We start from the raw sequence: 20,060 nt of genomic DNA on the forward strand, positions 1-20,060 counted from the left end.
TGGTTTTGAGAAAGGACTTCATTCTTTGTAGATGTTTTATGAAATCAACAGTTACCTTTATATTGACTTCTGTGTGTCTGTTTTAAAATAATAAACTGTTTTCAGATACTCACAGATTTGAAGTTCCCTTAGAATTCATTTTCCCCATTTTCCCCCTAAATAGTAATCCATTCTGAATGGCCAACTCCTGCTTGAATATACAGGTATACCTTGTTTTGTTGCACTTCTCTTTATTGTGCTTCGTAGACACTGTGCTTTTTTTACAAATTGAAGGTTTGTGGCAACCCTCTGGTGTCAGATGATGTTTAGTACTTTTTAGCAAAGTATTTTTAAATTAAGGTATGTACATTGTCTTTTTAGACATAATGCTATTGCATACAGTAGACTACAGTGTAAACATAACTTTTATATGCTCTGGGAAACCAAAAAATTTGTTTGACTCAGTTTATTGCCATGTTCGCTTTATTGTGATGGTCTGGAACTGAAACTGCAGTATCTCCGAGGTATGCCTGTACCTAGCCCAGTGGCAGCTTCATTTTTAGACACCTTTAATTATTAGAGTTCTTACTTTTGTGAAGCCAGAATTTTGTTTTCTACTCATTGATTCTAGTTCTCTGAGGCAAAATGAACAAGTCTCAGTTTGTTTTTAGATGCATTCATGTATGTGGAGGCTACTGATGTATAGCTACAAGCCTCTTTTTTTCTAGACTTTTCCCCTTAATATTTGAAAAACTTGGAATATATACAAAATGAGACAGACTAGTAGAATGAAGCACCCTTCCTGCCTTATTCTGCATGTACCCATTGCCCGTCTTCAGCAATTATCAACTCATGGCTTTATTTGAAAGACATTGGAATGAGTATTTTCTTTGTACATGGTGTGGTACTAGTTGTTGGAGCTATAGAATAGGACCTGACACGGTTTCTGGCCTTAAGAAGCTCACATTCCAATGGAGAAGAAAATAAAATCAGTTAAAATAGTACAGCATGATGCATACAGTCATCTAATTTGCAAGAGAATTATAGGATTATGAAGAAAAAGTACAGGAAAGGAGCTTTATCTTGATGATAGGTAGTAGAACTGGAGGGGTGTTGGGATGGAGATTAGTATACAAATTTAGGCTCTGGAAACACTTCCAAGGGAGTCTTGGAGAAAGTGAGCAAGTTAAGTCAAAGTTCACCAGACATTAGGAAAGTCTAAGATACCGCCCCCAGTGGAATGTAAAATCTTGTCTATATGTACTTAAGTAGGTATTTCTGTGGAGAGGGCCCTTAGTTTTCATCAGACCTCAGAGGTCTGTGATAAAATAGGGCCATTACATAGTCCCTTATAAAGGAATTGGATTTGGTAGTAGTTAAGGATTTCTTAATGGTCAACTTAAACCCTCATGAGGGTTGAAAAACCAAGAGACTCAGAGACAGATGTTTAGTCAACTGCAAGTAATGTTTATTATTGCAAATAGATAGGAAAATAAGTATTTGTACTCTTCTTACAGCCGAGAAATCAGTTATGTAGATAGTTATAGATTATGTATCTTAAATTATGAAATAATTGGTTTAGTCGTTTTACCCAGAGGCCAGGGATTCAACAACTGGAGAGATGATATCATATCCAAAGTAAAAATACTGCTTCCTTCCCCAGACAGTGTTAGTTAGGGTCCTCGCTTAGTCCAGTTTGAAAAGCAAGTTGTGTGAACACAGGAAGACTGAAGAGTGTTAAGAGTTGTGCTCAGATCTATTCTTCTTTGTTGAACCTTACCAAGGGTGCATCATTAATGTTTATCTTGATACTTACCCAGATTTGCTCTTGCTTGAATTTTGCAACCCAAGTAATGTCTTTTGGTACAACTATGTGAGAGCATAAGCATATACTTGCACACACACTAGTGCAGTGGTGTAATTTCCTCTTAGAGCTTTTCTATCCAAGGAAGCAGGTACTATTTACTGTATATACTAGACAATTGGAAGCATGTGCTTCCCATTCTCTCTAATCTTTGCTTCTGTTTTTTCACGTTGTACTTGCTTGCACACTCTGTATACTATAGGCATCTCTATGGTTTAGGTTCTATAGGTTCTGGAATAGATGTGTGACAAAAAAGCTGTAATGTAGGGCTTCCCTGGTGGCGCAGTGGTTGAAAGTCCTCCTGCCGATGCAGGGGACACGGTTCGTGCCCCGGTCCGGGAAGATCCCACATGCCACGGAGCGGCTGGGCCCATGAGCCTTGGCCGCTGAGCCTGCACGTCCGGAGCCTGTGCTCCGCAACGGGAGAGGCCACAACAGTGAGAGGCCCGTGTACTGCAAAAAAAAAAAGCTGTAATGTAGTCTTTTTTATTCATTCTTAATGTCACTTGGTGCTTGAATATTGTAGTTGACTATTTGATCACTCTTCTTATGTATGATTTGCTTGTTTATTTCTTTGCTTAGTATTCAGGAATTACATATATATTCTAGCAAAAATGGTCAACTCAGATTACTTTTTGTAAAATACCTTGGCAATTTCATTGACACGGCTTTATGCTGCATTTTGTTCATGCATATGGTCATTTGTTATGTTTGAGTGTTTCTAAAATGAAATTATTTGATAATTTGTGTAAATTATCTTTAAAAATAAAATAAACTGACAAGGTTTATCCTTTTGAATTGATTGGATGTAACTTATTAAAATCATATTATTCTCCATAAAACAGACTTACAAAAGTCTTATTTCTTCTTTGTGTTCAATTACATAATCAAATAAATCATATCTCCCTTTAGACATGCCCCAGTTTATTGAACATTTTACTTTGATTTTCATAGTGAGCATATAGACAAGATAGGTGGCTATGTAAATTATTTGGGATAAATTTTATAAATAGTACTGAAAATCAATTTCACAATTCTAAGTGTCACTTCTTTTAATGCTTCTGTTTGTAGAATAGGGTACTGAACAATGCAGTGGTTAAAATATATAATTCTGGCCCTCAGAGAGTTTATATTCTAATAAGAAAGAAAGGCTAGTGTATAAATAACTTCAATGGAATACATAGTGTAAGAGAGGTACAAATAAAATTCAGAGAAAAAAAGATTTCATGTTAGGCATTTCTTAAAAGGTGTGATACTTGAGCTGGACTTTAACTGGTAGAAAATTGGCAGGGGGAGATTTGGGGAAAGGATATTTCAGGCTGATCACATAACAGGCAAAAGGTACAGAGTGTATCATTGAAGGGTGTCTTATGGTCCTACATAGGGAGCAGACAGGGAGCAATTGGCTATTGGACTAGAATAATTGGGTTTAACTGTGTAACCATATATAGATCTTACTTGTTAGGCATTGGACAGCCCTTGAAGATTATAGAACACCTCTTATGTGTCAGATCTGAACAGGTCTTCTGATTTATTTATAACAACCCTTGTTTAATAGATATTACAATGTTTATTTTAAAGAAAAGAAAAACTGAGGACCAGAAGAGTTCAGTGACTTACCCAAGGTCTCATGACAAATAATTGTCAGAGCTAGGATTCAAACCAAATGTTTTTTTGAACCTGTGTGTTTTCTGTCTTTTAAGTGGAAGAATGAGGCAGGCTAAACTTCAGGAATGTTACCAAAGCAGTTGGTTTCTTGGATGAGGGAGTAATACTGGAGAGGCATGGTGCCCAATTGGGAGTCTATTTTAGTGTTTCAGACAAGTGGTAATACAATAGGAATGAAAAAGAGAGTTTGTATATGAGATTAAGGAGGCAGAATTGTCAAGTCTGGCTAATTAAGAATGCATGCATTTGCAACCGTGCACCTCAGATTGGGACTTGAATCCACGTGCTGGGACTGGAACCCCGCCAAAACCCAAGTGAGATCACACACTTGGTTTCAGAACTTAATGAAGCTCAGGTTCTTGATGTCTCAAGAATTCAAGTGAGGGACAAAATGATAGGTAAGAAGTGGATTTATTTAGAGAGAAAAACACTCCACAGACAGAGTGTGGGCCATCTCAGAAGGCAAGAGTGGCCCCAGGTATGGGGTTGTCAGTTTTAAAAAAAAATTTATTTATTTATCTTTAGCCGTGTTGGGTCTTCATGCTGCACGCAGGCTTTCTCTAGTTGCGGCGAGCAGGGGCTATTCTTCGTTGCGGCACACGGGATTCTCATTCTGGTGGCCTCTCTTGTTGTGGAGCACAGGCTCTAGGTGCGTGGGCTTCAGTAGTTGTGGCATGTGGGCTTCAGTAGTTGTGGCATGCAGGCTTCAGTAGTTGTGGCTTGCGAGCTCTAGAGCACAGGCTCAATAGTTGTGGCGCATGGGCTTAGTTGCTCCGCGGCATGTGGGATCTTCCCGGACCAGGGCTTGAACCTGTGTCCCCTGCATTGGCAGGCGGATTCTTAGCCACTGTGCCACCAGGGAAGTCTGGGGTTGTCAGTTTTTATAGGGGTGAGTAATTTCATAGGCTAATGAGTGGGAGGATTATTCCAACTATTTCAGGGTGGGGGGGGAAGGGGTGAGGATTTCCAGGAATTGGGCCACCGCCCACTTTTTGATTCTTATGGCTGGCCTTGGAACTCTCATGGCGCCTGTGGGTGTGTCATTTAGCTTGCTGATGTGTTACAATGAACTGTACTGAGGCTCAAGGTCTAGTGGAAGTCGACTTGTCCAATATTTTGGACCCATTTGGTTCTAATCAGTTTATGTCATGTCCTGGGGCTTTGTCATTCTTCAAAGGTTGTGCCCTGCCCCCTTCCCTCCAGTTTCACATTTAGGAGGTACAGGGAAGCCTGGAAAGAAAACAGAGAGCCAGAAGAGTATACTATTATGGAAGTCAAAACAAGAAAGTTTCAAAGATGGGGTAATGAACTACGTTAAATACTATGTAGACTTGAAGGTACATGAGTGAAGTAGACCAGGACCTTGTGGGGCTCCCAGGTACAAGTCCTTTCCCTGTCCCCTGTTTCTTGTTTGTAGAAAATTGGCTTCATTTAGCCTCCATGACCTTCCCTGAGTTCCAAAGGGCAGGTTCAAACAGTTGCTAATCAGGGAAGGGAGGGGATGCAGAGGGAAGGGAGGGGATGCAGAGGGAAGGGAGGGGATGCAGAGGCAAGGGAGGAGCATATAAGAAACAGTAGTGCAGACTTGGGGCTGCCTGGTTCCTCCTTCAAGGAATATACATAATATCTTATCTGAAGTTCTTATGCAAAACTAAAGCCCCACCCAGGTGGAGGATGGCAACTTCAGGCTGAGCACAAGGTTCCTGGAGCACTGCCCTGCTACCTCACCACCAACCAATCAGTCTGCAGCGCTCACCCTAAATTTTGCCTATAAAACCTTTTCCCCCAGAACCATCAGGGAGTTCGGGGTTTCTGAGCATGAGCCACCCATTCTCCTTGCTTGGTCCTGCAGTAAACCTTTCTCTGCTCCAAACTCCGACTTCAAGTTTATTTGGCCTCACTGTGCCTTGGCACACAAACTTTGTTCAATTACATGAGGACCAAGTGAAGCTCATTTGGTGTTTGGTGACCACTGGAGGCTCTTGAGGGCAACTTTGGCAGAGTAGTATGATTAGAAACCAAATAAAGGATTGAAGAGTGAGTTTGAAGATACACAACTATATGTCTTCACTGATGTGGAGACAGTGAAATAGACTCTGGTGAAGAATTTAGTGGACAGAGTTGAAATGGTAAAGGATTAAGGCAAAGGATTTTAATGATTGAGGCAAATGGATTAATTTGTCAAAAGCTACAAAGGCATAGGTGGTTAAGAAAGGGATTGAAGCTTTTAGAGAGGGAGTGATTGGTGGTTCATGGTCTTAATTAAACGATAGTGGGCATGTTTAACACAGGTATGTGGGCTAAACTTTGAGAGAAAAATGATTTTTTTTCTTTATGAGTTGGCAGGGAAATAAAATATGTGGGATTGACACTGTGCAACTCAGATAGGACTTGAACCCACGTGCCAGGACTGGAACCCAGCCTAAACCCAGATTGGGACTTGAGCCCACGGTCTTCTAATTGAAATCACACACCTGGTCTCAGGACTTAATGAAGCTCAGGTTCTTGATGTCTCATCGCCGAAAGAATTTAGTGAGAGACAAAGTGATAGGTAAGAAGTGGATTTATTTAGAGAGAAGCATACTCCACAGAGAGTGTGGGTCATCTCAGAAGGCAAGAGGTCCCCCAGAATGTGGTGGTTAGTTTTTATGGGCTGGGTCATTTCATAGGGCTAATGAGTGGGAGGACTATTCCAACTATTTCTGGGGAGGGGGCAGGGATTTCTAGGAATTGGGCCACTGCCCACTCTTTGACCTTTTATGGTTGGCCTCAGAACTGTCATGGTGCTGGTCGGGTGTGGGGGGGTTGTCACTTAGCATGGTAGTGTATTACAGTGAGCGCATATGAGGCTCAAGGTCCACTGGAAGTTGAATCTTTCCCTCGCTTGGATCTAGTTGGTTCTAATCAGTTTTTGTCATGTCCTATGGCTGTGTCATTCTTGTAAAGGTTGTGCCCTGCCCCCTTCCCTCCTGTTCCAGGCTGAGTGCCTACTTATAATTTGTAGGAAGAGTTTAGTTACTCATGTTAAATGACTTAGAAAGTTTATTGAAGGAAAAGAGTGGTCATCTACTAAGAGTGAATAGGCAGAAGTGGTGTTGAGAACTTTCAAAAAGAGGAAAAGATTTTGGAACAACTGCTATGGTCAAAGGGTAAAACAGCAAGAATTTCCAAAGCAAGGATTTTTAGCAAGAATCTAAGCGTACATTTTTATTGGGAATTTTTTTCTTGGGAAACAATTACATTTTCTTGTACAGTTTGAACCTTTTGTTATTCATGTTTGTAGCAGGGCATCTGTTCCCTCTGTTCCTTCCTCTTTTGTTCTTTCCTTACCTGTATCCCTCCTTCTAATTCATTCAACAAATATATTTTGAATGTATGTGCTCTACCAGGGGCTTGAGATATTGTTATGTATAAATCAGATGATCTCTTCCCAAGTCTTAGGGTCTAAAGTAGATTTCACGAACTCAGATTTTTTTTTTTTAATCTATCTATTTATTTATGTATTTTTGGCTGAGTTGGGTCTTTGTTGCTGAGCGCGGGCTTTCTCTAGTTGCGGTGAGTGGGGGCTGCTCTTCGTTGTGGTGCGCGGGCTTCTCATTGCAGTGGCTTCTCTTGTTGCGGAGCATGGGCTCGAGGCGCAAGGGCTTCAGTAGTTGTGGGTCCTGGGTTGTAGAGCGCAGGCTTAGTAGTTGTGGCACACGGGCTTAGTCGCTCTGCGGCATGTGGGATCTTCCCAGACCAGGGATCGAACCCGTGTCTCCTGCATTGGCAGGCGGATTCTTAACCACTGCTCCACCAGGGAAGCCCTAACTCAGATTCTTAAAGGAGCATTGGAATATCCAGGAATACACCATAGGGCATGGTAGGATCTATAGCCAATTCCAAGGGTATTCTCATTGAGATTAAAACAAAAGAGGTCTGCAGGCCATGGATCATTTCTTTTTTAATGAAAACCTTCTCTGTAGTAGGAATTGTTGCAAATTCTTAACAAACTTTCACTTGTCGCTTCCTATTTTTAGGTTTGTATAGGTTAGTTTACCCAATCAGTCTTGAAAACCTGCTCCAGTAACCAGTGTGCTTTAAAGTTTTGAGTATTTTCAACTGTTTAGTTCACATTATATCAAACCAACCCTTAAAACTTATTAGATTCCTTAGTGTTTTACACAACAGATATGGACTACAAGGGATAAATTCATCTTAACATTTGATTTCAAAAAGCATAAATATTTGTAAACCTTCACCTTGTTTTTCACTGTTCTCTATAGTTTTGTAGGTTTATAGATTGTAATTTCTTTTGTACAGTGTTTTTCCCCCCTCAAAAGAAGGAGGGATAACAGATAAACTTTTGGATTCATTTTCTTTCTTTTCAATCTGAAGTTTAGGTATTTGAAGAATATTATTTCCATCAAAGGATTGGATATAAATTGTTTTGGCAATGAACCCTGTATCCGTTATATATGACATATATTTTAGCAACTCATGTTTTTGCAGGAAGGAGGAGCCCTTCCAGAGCCCAAGAGTGGCTCTTGTCTAATACTCGGAAATGAATTGTCCGAGGAAGCACATGGGCTGACAAAGCAAAAGACTTTATGGGGAAGGGGTGCCTGAGTGAGGAGCAGCAGGAGAACTGCTCTGCCACATGGCTCGCAGTCTCAGGTTTTATGGTAATGGGGTTAGTTTCTGGGTTGTCTCTGGCCAATCATCTTGCTGGGCCCATATTTGGTCTGACTCAGGGTCCTTCTTGGTGGTGTGTGCATTTCTCAGCCAAGATGGATTCCAGTGGAAAGTTTTCTGGGAGGTTGGCAGGACATAAGGACTGGCGTCTCTTCCCTCCTCTTGGCCCCTCCTGAATCCTCCTGGTTACATTTCGGCTGCAGCACCATGTTCCGTGTTGGGACCTCCTGTTGCAAGACAACTCATGCAGGTGGTGATCATCGTGCCTGGCCACGGGGGACGGTTTCAGTCAATGGTTCGTTAACAATCTGATGAACATAAACCACACCCTCAAAAGTTAATGAAGAAGAACAGAAGAATTTTACTTTTCCAGTGGTGTTAGTATTTCCTATACCGTGTGAGCTGCAATAAGATTTTATTGGAAGGTTAGAGCTGTGAGAGACCTAGGTTTAACAGGAGAAAAAGGTTTGGTCTTCATTATACTATCAAAAGGGTCTTAAAAAAAAAAAAAGGTCTTGTGCTAGTGAAAACTATGCCTAAAACAAAAGCTTTTTTGGGGGGGGCTCATCTTCATGGATTTTATATTTGATTACCAACCTGATGTATTTTATCATCAAGGAACATGTTATGATCATATTATTTGATCATTTATCTCTACAAATAACTAACTTTGGTTAAATTTTTAATGTGATACTTGCCACTACCATTCTAAAATTCCTTCCTAAAAGCTATGAAGTAAACTGATTTCAAGGTTTCTGTTCTATTTACATTTAGTTGGCTTCATGCACACCTCATCACTGAAATGTTTTGTAGCTGGTAAAATTATATTTATATGAAAAAGGAGAAGTTTTTAACTTATTTCAGCTCATTTGATTAGAAATTGCATTTGAAGCTATATAAAAAAATGAAAAGTCAAGGCAGTCAATAAACAGTACACTGGCCTAAATTGGTAGACAAATCTGCAGAGTACAGAGTGTCTGCATAAGAAGTGCAATGTTTTATCATTCTTTTTTCCCTTTTTACTCAAATCTGTCTTATTTCACTCTGCACTGTTTTACTCTGCATTCTCTATGCTTAAAAATATTTTGTGGAACTACTGTACTCTAGAGATCATTGGTAATTAATGATAACTTTCTACAAGTGTCTTTTGTGGTATCAACTAAAACACGGGTGCCACGACTGTCTTCTAGAGGGGAGTTTCTTGGCATCCTTGCTTAGAACTGCACCCTGAAAGGATGTGACACCTCACACCAACCTTTAAAGTGAAACTTTATTTCAACAAGGTATACAGTTTTGTTTTTTTTTGTTTTTTTTTTTTTTGTATTTTTGCGGTACGCGGGCCTCTCACTGTTGTGGCCTCTCCCGTTGCGGAGCACAGGCTCCATACGCCCAGGCTCAGCAGCCATGGCTCACGGGCCTAGCCGCTCCGTGGCACGTGGGATCTTCCCGGACCGGGGCACGAACCCGTGTCCCCTGCATCGGCAGGCGGACTCTCAACCACTGCGCCACCAGGGAAGCCCAAGGTATACAGTTTGACTCTAAAAGGAGAATCAAGCAGCCCTGAAGGTTCAGGTTTCCAAAGACCGATCGAAGTCAAAGGAGCTATATGGGCTGACTATGGTTTAGCTACTTTAAAGAGGATAATTGCAGAAAGTTATCATACAAGTTTGAATGGAATGATCACAAAACTCTTTAACTTGCTATGAATACAGCCCCAAATATCTGTTTTGGTGACCCTTACTACTTGACAAACCACTGTAAAACTTAGTGGCTTAAAAACATTTATTTTGCTCAGGAGTCTGTGATTTGGAATGGTCCATTTGGCATAGTTTGTCTTTGCTACACTTTGTGTCAGCTGTGTGGCTCAAAGGGGAGGGCCAGAATCATGTGAAGGTTTGTTCAGGAACATGTCTGCTGGGCGATGCTGGCTGTCAGCTGAGATTACAACTGGGAATCTGGGTTAGAGCACCTATTTGTAGCCTTTGCATGTCACCTGGGCTTCCTTACAGTATGGTGACTAGGTTGGAAGGGTGAGAGGGAGGGAAGAGGGGGACGAGGGAGAGAAAATAGAGCGGGAGAGGAAAATGGGAGGGAGGGAGAAGAGAGCGAGTTAGAGCCAGAGTGAGAGAGAGAGAAAGAACCTATACAGTTGTCCTTGGTATCTCCCCAGGATACCACAATCGGGGGATGATCAATCCTATATTTAAAATGGTGTAGTATTTTCATCCTCCTATATACTTTAAATCATCTCTAGATTACTTATAATTATCAATTATAATTACACAATTATAATTAATACAAGGTAAATGTTATGTAAATGGTTGTAACTACAATGTAAATACCATGTTAATAGTTGCCCCGTGTGTGGCAAATTCAAGTTTTGCTTTTCACAATTTTCTGGAATTTCTTTTTTTTTTCCCCGAATGTTTTTGATCTGTGGTTGGTAGAATCTGAGAATGTGGAAGCTGCGGATATGGAGGGACAACTGTATTGCCTTTTATAGGTTACCTTTAGAAATCACACAGTATTACCTCTCAGGCATTTTGTTCCTTGATACAAAGCTCAACATAAGCTGAAGGGGAAATTGTTCCTGCCTTTGGGTGAGGGAGTGGCAAGTGCCTGAAAGGGCATGTGGGACTGGAAATATTGCTGTGGCTGTTTTTGGAAAATATAGCCTGTCACAGCTCTACCTGGTTACCTGTATTCTCTTATCTCTGGCTGAGTGATTCAGGTGTGTGAGGTCAGTGTTCAGCAGGTAAATGTACAAAGTAGGTGATAAGGATACAGATTGAAATCCTTTTCTATGATTAATAACTATCTCCTTTAATTACATTTTTTGTAATTGTATCTTTTTCTGGAACGCTGTCCTTGTTTGTCCATAGGAGGCAGGGTTAAAATTGCAACAACAACAACAAAAACCAAACAAACCAGGATTTTATGTTATGACAGCTTTATTGAAAGGTGCTGTGATGTACTGCAGTTGAATGACCAGGGTTTAAGTCCCAGTTCTGCTACTTTCTAGCTGTGTGATGTTGGGACAATTGCTTAGCCTCTCTGAGTTCATACATCTACAAAGTCAAGGTAATGATACTTTCCTTATAGAGCTGGTTTGTAAAATAGAGATATTATAGGTACAGGGACAGCCCAGAGACTGGGAGGTATTGGGGTCTCAGCCATTATCCTTAGGCAGGTTGATGAAAATGTGTGATTTAGAATGTTACATTGATTGTATTCTAAAATGATAGATTAGGAAACCAATTTAAGATATGTAATAGATACTTTGATGCTAGAAGAACCGTAGGTGCCTTTGACTGAAAGGAATTAGAATAGAAGAAAAACTATGAAGAACTTCTTAAAGAATGTCTGTAGTTTGAAAAGTATATTATATCTTCTCAGATATAATCAGCTTTTTACTGGAATGAATGTTTCAAAGATTTATTCTTTTTTTTTTTTTTTTTTTTGCGGTACACGGGCCTCTCACTGTTGTGGCCTCTCCGTTGCAGAGCACAGGCTCCGGACGCGCAGGCCCAGCGGCCATGGCTCACGGGCCCAGCCGCTCTGCGGCATGTGGGATCTTCCCGGACCGGGGCACGAACCCGTGTCCCGGGCATCGGCAGGCGGACTCTCAACCACTGCGCCACCAGGGAAGCCCTCAAAGATTTATTAAACTAACACTTAGTTAAGGTACTTTATTAAATGCTCTAATACCTTAGATTGAAATGTTTTATATTTAGTGAAAAGTGCTAATATTTTTTAGTTTTTATTTTTTTAAATGTGAAAATAATACATATATGTTATAGAAAAGAAGCTAAGGAAACAAATCATCCATGATCCTGTTATCCAGAGGCAGACTGTTAATATTGTGTATTTCCTTTCATATTGTGTATTTCCTTTCATTTTTTTTTTCCTTGAAATTTTATAGTTTTCCATAGTTAGGATCATTGTATGTGTAACTTTATAATCTTCCTTTTTATTTAATTTTATATCATAATCAATTCCCACAAATCATTAAAATTTCATTTATCATATGCATGTATCATGATTTATTTAGTTTTTTGTAATTTTTTCTATAGTACATAATATTATGATGAATATATCTGTGTATGAATGTTTTCATAATTTTGATTTTTTCCATAGGATATATTCCTAGAAAGAAAATTATTGCATCAAAGGGAGTGAATATTTTTAAGGCCCTTGATTTATGTTTTTAAATTGCTTTCTGGAAAGTTTTTCCATTTCATATTCCCAGTAAAATCAAAATAGCACTGATTATTCATTTTTTATACAAATTGGTTAATTTGATAGTTAAAAGTTATTATTTATGAAATTTGTATTTATTCTATATTTTTTAGATTGAAAATTTCTTTCTAATATTTATTTTTATTCCTTTCATTTTAATTTGCATGGATTTTCTATTTGTTAGAGATATAACCTTTTCATATTTTCTCTAGGTTTGGTAAAATGTCACCACCTATTATGTTTTATTTGTGTTTCACTAAACAGCTTAAAATTTGTCATTGCATGCAGAAGACATACTAGAGTCAAACTAACCTGAATGTTGCAGCTATTATTATTTCTAAGGGATAGTAGTTCTCATTTTTAGTGTTCTTAATTTACATAGTATGTTAGTTATTTTTTAGATGTGTTGTTTATTTAAAGTGGATTTATATCTATTTATTCTTTTAAATTATGATTCTCAGACTTCAAATAACTTTATATCTTGGTTCTTGTGAAGAGTTTTTTTTTCATAAGTAGAATTATTCTTCCAACTGGCAAATTTAAAAATTTTGAATGGAATATTTTACTAGATTGTGGGTGACACCAAATTACTCAGATTCTGTAAAAGTTAAGGTTCTTTTTTCTTTGAAAAATTTTCAAGTGTTTTAAATTTATAGAAAAGTACAAAAAGGTATAAAGAGTAACACAGTGTAACTCTCTCAGCTGTGTCAAAACTGAACCTTTTTGCCATGTTTACTTCAATTTTTGTTTGAGAAGTAGAACTTTGTAGACAGAGCTGAGGCTTTCTGGGGTGCCGATCACTAGTTCCGTTCTCTTTTCCCTGGCCTCAGAGTTAGCAAGGATTCTCAGTTTGGTGTTTACATTGCCATGCTTGTTTTCATACTTTAATATATGCGTACCCATAACAAAAACCTTATATAAATGCCGTCTATCCTTGTTCTTCTGTAGCTTGATCTTTTTTGCCCAATATTATGTTTTTAGACTTAACTGGGTTGATAGATGTTGCTGTGGTTCAGTGACTCTCAGAATGTGGTACCTGATCAGCAGCTTCAGCATCACTTGGGAATTTGTTGGAAATAAAAATTCTCAGGCCAGGACTGGATACATTTGTGCAGTCCAGTGCAAAATGAAAATGTTAGAACCCTTGTTCAAACTATTAATCACTTGGAGATGGTAATGTCAAAGCATTACACCAAGAGTGGGGCCCTTGTAAGCATGTTTGTGCATCCATGAGGCTAGCTCTGTTTCAGGCCTCATTCCAGACCTACTGAACAGAAATTCTGAGAGTAGGGCCTGGCAGTCTGTGTTCTAATAAGGCTTCCAGGTGATTCTTATGAATATTTGAGTTTGAGATCATTTGTATTCTCCTGGGCCGACATAACAAAATACCATAGGCTGGGTGGTAGAAACAACTGAAATTCATTTTCTCACAGTTCTGGAGGCTGGGAATTCAAGATCAAGGTGTTGGCAGATTTGCTTTCTTTTGAGGTCTCCTCGGCTTGCAGGTGACCACCTTCTTGCTGGCCACCTTATATGCTCTGTCCTCACATGGTGGGTGGGTGTATATCTCTGGTGTTTCTTTGTGTACAAATTCCCTCTTCTTAAAAGGACACTGGTCATATTGGATTAGGGCCCACCTTATTAGACTCATTTTAATTTAATCACCTCTTTAAAGGCCCTATCTCCAAATATAGTCACATTCTGAGGCCCTGGAGGTTAGGGCTTCAAGATATGAATTTTGGGGAGGTACAATTCAGCCCATAATACCCTGCTATAGTTCAGTGAATTTTAGAGCTATATTATATTCAGTTTTATGATTATAACACCATTTATCTTTTTTGCTGTTGATGGACATTTAGATTATTTTCCATTTTTTCCCCACTATGTCAGTTCCACTATATCAGTTTCTTTTTCTTTATAATTGCTTTTTCAGTTTTTATTTATTTTTGATATGGTATCTTGGTAGACTTTAAGTGTCCTGATGTCAGTTGAATTGAAACAAACAAAACCAAAATCATGTCCTGGCTTTTGTTTAATAGAAGGCTGGACTCTATAAGCTGTTAATTTTGCTAGCATGTAATTTTAAATAGTGGTGTTTTTGCTTTTTGAGACTGGATTTTCCTTGTAGTCCAGAACATGTGGTTTTGGACCATATTTTGAGTTAACTACACAAGCTACTATTTCCATATATGGGTGGGTCTGTCATAATGATACTAAATAAATAAGTTCCTTTCTCCGTTTGTAAATAAAAGAGAACAGTGACTCCATCATTGTGTATGTTCTGTCTTGAGTTTTCTTGACCTTTGCAGCTCATTATTATCATCTGGGAAAACACTGAATTCCTATTGCTGTCAACTTTTTATGCTGCTACAGTTTATTTGGGAAACAAAGTTATTTTACTAAAAGTTAGGCCTATTTTTAATCAAAAGATAAAGTTTTGTACCGGGCTAGGGCAACATTTTCTCTTGGTGCTGAGCTTCTGCATGTTGGTTATATAATTTATAATCTTATTCCCTTTATTTAAAATTTATTTCATTTATTAAAATTTTATTCCCTTTCCTCTTCCCCCACACCCCACCCTATAACTTCTAACAAATACATATTACATGTGTCATTGATAGTTTTAGAAATTTACTGGATTCATTGAGGGCCCATTGATATCTGGATTTAGACTGTGTGGTCGCCTCCCTAGCTTCTACCCTGCCAACCCTTTGGCTCTTTTCCAGCTTGTTAATTATATCTCCATTTAAAGCCTTGCTGTATCAAAGAGAGATAAACATCGTCTTCCTAACTGTCATTAGTTACTCTTTGGTGGCTGAACGTGGTGGACAAAAAGAAGCTTTAGGATGATACCAGATGAAACTTGTGTGGTCTGGGGCATTATCACCTGGGAGCTTGTTAGATCTGCAAATTCTCAGGCCCCACCTCAGACCTGCTGAATCAGATGCCTTCCCGGTGATTTCCTTCCTTTCATACAGTTCTCTTAGGACAGTGTAGTCTGTATAATTTCTAACAGTGTGCTAGGGTTGATGGAGCAAGTCTTATTGCTTGTCTATAGCTTTTTTTTCCTTGTGGTAGGGAGAAGTGAGAGATGGGCTAGGCTGAAAGAGTGTGAAGTAAGGGGATTCTGATCCTTTCACTGGCAAACATATGTTGACCTTCAGGGATGGACTCTTCATTATCATTTCTTCCTTCATGTCTTTTCCCTTCATGTCAGCACTAAACTGCTAAATTTGTGTAACCTCTTGGTCTGCATTTGGTGTCCCTAATTTCAAAGTAAAACCACTGGTTTATTGAATGTTTATGGGTATAAGACCCATGTCTGGCTCTTTAGAAGAGAAAAGGAAATACACGTTGTGGTCCCCACACATGTATTTGGGCTTTATAAGACTTGGGTTCAGATTCTGGCTCTAAACTTGACTTGCGGTGTAATCTTTGGCAGAGTTCTTAATTTAACTCTCTGCATCTCATTTTCTTCTGTTGTGAAATGAAGGTAACACCTACTGTGCATTTCTTACTAGGATGTTCAGGGGATTAAATGAAGTAGTGTATATGAAGCAGTTAAAGCATAATAGGCACTCAGTAAATGGTAGCTGGATGCTATTATCATTATAATCATCATCATCTAGTCATTTCTGTATTTGAACATCACACTTGACTCTACAGGGCATACTATATTAATGGTCTAGGTGACGCTTTTCAGGAATTGCTTTCCTGGCTGGGCGATGGTTCCGTCACTGTGGATAATTTAATTAGCCCTTGCCTGCTGAGCACTGTGGCTGTGGCAGTCAGTAAGAGAAATGTGGTATAGAAAGAGCCGGGGCCTTGGCGTCAGACAGACCTTGATCTGTCATTACTCCAGCAGTCAGTAGTAGCTGTGCACCTTGGGTGAGTTGCTTAGCTTTTCTTCCTCCACTTTCTCATAAGTAAGAAAAGGATTGTAACAACTACCTTGAAGCATTATTATGAATGGGATTGGGTGGGTGTTATTATTGTGTGGATTAAATGAGGATATATGGAAAGCATATAGTAAGTGTTCACATAGTAAGTTTGCAACAAATATTGCCTTGTTCCTTTCCCACCCTCCACTTGACCCATTGCAGAATTTTAGTGTCTGACTTATCCCTAATATATGTTGAGATTTCTTCCACTTTTTACACTTAGGAGACCAAGAGGCTAGACTGAGAGGCTAAGTGACTTGCTTGCTTGATACTATTGGAACAGGAATAAGTTAACTAAATCAAGGTTATCTAAGAGTTCTTGATTCCTGGGCTGAAATATAGATTTTTGGGGGGTGTTTATAAAAATCATATTTTTAAAAATTGAGATAAAATATATATAACATAAAATTTACCATTTTCACCATTTTAAGTGTATAGATCAGTGGCACTAAGTACATTCGCATTGTTATGCAACCATAGGCCTATATTGTAAAGCCTAGTTTTGGTACTGTATTTGAATATTTATTTCATGCGTTCCGTTTGGTTGGTCCATGTATTGGAAAGGACTCTCTTAGTGGCAGATAACAGAATCATTATAGCTGGTTTAAGCAGAAGGGGGTTTATTAAGTTGTAATAGTTTATAGGATCTTTGAGGAGTAGAGGAGCAGAGAGAATGGACTGTAGGCTGAGCTTATGGGAACAGCTCCTGGAACCACACTTCTCATCTGGCTTGCTAAGGGAGCCACAGCCATCTCTGGTCTCAGAGCCATGCTCCCCTGTTCAGGTTTGGAAGCTGGTGATTGAGGAGGCTTGGCTTTTGCTGCTGGCCCCAGAAGAATCATTGTCTTGCCTGCCATCATTGCTGGATGGGCTGATCTGACTGTCCTTGGTAGCTAACTTTCCTTGTTTCTTTCTCCTTTTGTTCTCCTAGGAGTGTTCCTCCTTGGGAAACCTAGGGCACATGCAGATCTCAAGTTGCAAGGGAGTCTAGCAAAAGTACCCTTTAGTGTGTCAGTGTATGTGGAATCTGTATTTAATTTTTAAAATATAAGAACCCCTGTTATAGATAGCAGGGATTCTTAACTTGCGGTTCATGGGAACCCTCTGAAATTATGTACAATATTATGTATGCAATTGGGCCTTTTCCGGAGAAGAGCTGTAGTTTTTATTAGAACTCCAGATGCTCTTGGGCCCTGGTAGAATGTTAATAACTAGCCAAAGGCAATGGGTCAGAGAAGATTGTTGGATTGGAGGGGCCAAGATGGATTCCTCTAGTATTAAGCTTATCTGTGATCATAGGGCTGTTAGGACTGAGCAGTGGGCAGACTTAGGGGTGGTGGTAACAGTGCTCTTTCATAGAGGAGGGCAGACCACGGGAGCTGTACATGGGAACTGGCCTAAGGTAGTGATAGACTAGGGTCATAATTCCATTTAGAATGTCTGACCTGTATGTGGATACTGGGAGTCCAGAAACTGGACAAAGTCAAAGTCTGGGTTTGGGTCTGATGGAGCAGGTCAGATCTGAAGTCTAAGTAGGCAGGCCAACGTCATTGATGAGCAAGAAGGCTTAGGCTGAAATGACACACTCGTATGCAAGCAAAGCCTAAAGGAATGGGTCAACAGTTGCTTTTAAGCTCCCCATGATTGTGAGTTTTCCTGAAGAGACTGGGTCATCATCTACCTGATTAGAATGCTACATGAAGCCTTCTTGCATTTAGTGGAAGGAAGCATGGATGATCCACAGATTCCTGCCCACTCTAGAATTCTATGATTTCAAATGCAGTAATTCGTCTTTCAACAAATAGGGTGCCCTCCAGTTGCTTATGTCAATGCTAGAAGTTCATCCCTGTAGGCTAAGCTATTGTGTTCTAGAGTTGGTATGTTTTCTAGGCTTGATCACTCCCTAGAAGATCAGTCCTTTTGACCACTTCTCCAGTCCTTCTCAGCTTAGGCCCTTTTCCCTCCTCTGCGTGGTGGTGTTGATTGGGACTTTTGAGCCCTGAGATAATGGTCATATGGTCCTATGAAAGATTTGTACTTGAACTACCACCCCTGCTTCCTGTTTCCTATTTGTTGTCATCACAGCTCAAAGGAGACTAGAATTCATCATATACCCCTTTGTTCTTAGGCTGACTTATTAAAAGGAGTCTTGTCCCCAGAGGATTTACTAATTGAGGTCATGTTGAAACATCTTAGGGAGGGTCCCCTAGAGAAGTTTTCTGGAAAAAATTGAGAAATGCATTTATCTTGATCTAACTGAGCATTTCCTATAATAGCAGGATTAAAAAAAAAACCTTTTTGTTAAATAATTTCAGCATTCATGTTTTATGAGAAAACTTTACATATGGTGAAATTAACCATACATGTGATGAAAGTGTTTTAGTTTCCTGAAATAGAGAGGCACATGAACACCAGATCATTTATCAGTTTAGTAGGTTTGTAAAATTTCTAATTGTTGCTTCAGTGTTCCATTGTTTTCCCTTCCTTTTTGGATCTTTTTATAATTATTACTAATAATTATAAAATTATAAAATTATAAAATTACTAATATATTACAGGCAGATGGAAATCCGAAGAAAGCTGGGGTAGCAATACTTATATCAGACTACTTAGAGTTTAAAACAAAGTCTATTAAAAAAATAAAGCAGAGAAAGACATATAATGATAAAGGGGTCAATCCAAAAGAGGATATAACAGTCATAAACATATATGCACCTAATATAGGAGCACCTAAATTTATAAAGTAAATATTAACAGAGAAATTGACAGTAATACAATAATAGTAAGGGACTTTAATACCCCACTTACATCAATGGATAGATCATCCAAACAAAATCAATAAGGAGACAGTACCCTTAAATGACACATTAGGCCAAATGGATTTAATAGATATGCATACAACTTTCCATCCAAAACCAGCAGAATTTGCATTCTTTTCAGGTGCACATGGAACATACCCTACTATAGTCTATAAAAATATCAAATCACTATGTTGTAAACCTGAAACTAACATAAAAATATATATATATGATTATTACTAGTAATTCTGACAGTCATTATTTTCTACCAGTTAGATATTTGATTTGATCATTTTAACAATATAAAAGGATAATGCTATGGTTACAGTTTCTCGACGGCATACTGTTTTCAGATCTCGGAACCTTCTATATGTCTGTATAGCTAGCATGGGCATTTTAAAGTTTACAGAATCAAGTAGTGGAATTGTAGTTTTAATGCAGGTTTCTGTACTCCAAAATATATATATCTATGTACACACACACACACACACACACACACACACACACACACACACACACAGATGTAATATAGATTTCTACTTGCCTCAGTCTTAAAATTTGCAACAGTTTTGGTGGTATGGTTTGCCTTGTGAAGAACCAAGAGGCCTGCTATTATGTCAGTAAAACTGTCTCATAGGTATGATTGAAACAGTTTTATTAGCAACATATGGGGCATGAAGGAGCCACAGAGGGGAGTTTGGAGTGTGAGGGTGCTGGTCTGTCTTTTTTGGCATGTAATTATATCAGTCCTCATGCATGGTGTTATTTGTTGCTGCCTAGGGAATACAGAAAAATAACTTCTAATGTGGTAAAACAACAACAAAAAAAATCAGAATAAATTATAATTGTTGAGTTTATAGGGAATTATTTGGGTGAAAGATACATTTTTTCCAACCT

At 38.9% G+C, this 20,060-nt stretch overlaps 1 protein-coding gene across 21 annotated transcripts in view; it reads left to right on the top strand.

Annotated features, from left to right (window-relative positions):
• The window catches only part of GTDC1 (glycosyltransferase like domain containing 1), a 492,727-nt gene that overhangs the window by 26,863 nt on the left and 445,804 nt on the right, over positions 1-20,060 (top strand). The window contains exon 1 of one of the 21 annotated variants that reach the window (XM_070046002.1): positions 11,849-11,869. The exons of the other annotated variants lie outside the window; for them this stretch is intronic. The gene's annotated coding sequence lies outside the window, so the exon portion shown is untranslated. Of the gene's footprint in view, positions 1-11,848; positions 11,870-20,060 lie in introns of those variants that run through there. 21 annotated transcript variants of the gene reach the window in all.

The sequence above is a fragment of the Globicephala melas genome, chromosome 7 (assembly GCF_963455315.2).
Source record: "Globicephala melas chromosome 7, mGloMel1.2, whole genome shotgun sequence".
Classification (NCBI taxonomy): domain Eukaryota; kingdom Metazoa; phylum Chordata; class Mammalia; order Artiodactyla; family Delphinidae; genus Globicephala; species Globicephala melas.